General features: G+C 36.9%; 1 pseudogene; it reads left to right on the top strand.

Annotated features, from left to right (window-relative positions):
- Positions 1 to 284: 284 nt before the first annotated feature.
- Positions 285 to 404, top strand: LOC145719875 (U4 spliceosomal RNA; annotated as a pseudogene).
- Positions 405 to 412: the final 8 nt, after the last annotated feature.

Genomic DNA, 412 nt, shown 5'->3' with positions numbered 1-412 from the left:
AATGAGAGACAGAGAGCATGAGAGGGAGGAGGGTCAGAGGGAGAAGCAGACTCCCTGCCGAGCAGGGAGCCCGATGCGGGACTCGATCCCGGGACTCCAGGATCATGACCTGAGCCGAAGGCAGTCGCTTAACCAACTGAGCCACCCAGGCGCCCTTTTTAAATTTTTTTTTTTATTTTTTAAAGATTTTATTTATTAAATTTTTTTTTTTTAAAGATTTTATTTATATTTCAGCATTTTGATATTAGGTTAATACTATTTTGTTCTTTAAAATACTATCATTGAGCTTTGCGCAGTGGCACTATGGTAGCCAATGAGGTTTATCTGAGGCACGATTATTGCTAATTAAAATACTACCATTGATTCTAAGGTTTAATATGTAGTTTTTGTATAATTTCTTAAATATAGTTTC

Source organism: Leptonychotes weddellii, unplaced genomic scaffold (assembly GCF_054177405.1).
Source record: "Leptonychotes weddellii isolate Sample4059 unplaced genomic scaffold, ASM5417740v2 HiC_scaffold_79181, whole genome shotgun sequence".
NCBI lineage: Eukaryota > Metazoa > Chordata > Mammalia > Carnivora > Phocidae > Leptonychotes > Leptonychotes weddellii.
This window is presented reverse-complemented; position numbering and strand designations above follow the sequence as displayed.